Source organism: Morone saxatilis, unplaced genomic scaffold (genome assembly GCF_004916995.1).
Source record: "Morone saxatilis isolate NCDOM2014 unplaced genomic scaffold, NCSU_SB_2.0 Contig4, whole genome shotgun sequence".
NCBI classification, from domain to species: Eukaryota; Metazoa; Chordata; class Actinopteri; family Moronidae; genus Morone; species Morone saxatilis.
This window is the reverse complement of record NW_023339984.1, coordinates 16,609,631-16,609,956: the sequence shown is the minus strand read 5'-3', so window position 1 is coordinate 16,609,956 and position 326 is coordinate 16,609,631. Positions and strand designations below refer to the sequence as shown.

Below are 326 nucleotides of genomic sequence, written 5' to 3'. Positions count from 1 at the left end.
TGGTATTGATCCTCTCATCTAACTACGTTTTATTCCTGGGAGTACCGGGGTCGTGGCGGCAGCGCCAGTTGCTGGACTAGCACGACTAGTAGTATGTTTAACATAGTAGGCTATGTCAAATGCCAAAGACACCAGGCTGTCCTACTGCATACAGCCGCATTTTGCCATATGCAAGCCGCCAGCATGCTACTCTTGACTGTTCTGACCCATAATCCTCTGCTCATCGTAAAATATGTCACAGCGACTGAGCCACAGAAAGCACAGCACTGCTGATTGCTCATTTGTTTGTCACTTGTTTAACGTAAAGATAACCAGTAACAACAAAA

At 46.0% G+C, this 326-nt stretch overlaps 1 protein-coding gene across 1 annotated transcript in view; it reads left to right on the top strand.

Annotated features, from left to right (window-relative positions):
* The window catches only part of trpc5a (transient receptor potential cation channel, subfamily C, member 5a), a 64,814-nt gene that overhangs the window by 62,057 nt on the left and 2,431 nt on the right, over positions 1-326 (top strand). The gene's annotated exons all lie outside the window — the stretch shown is intronic.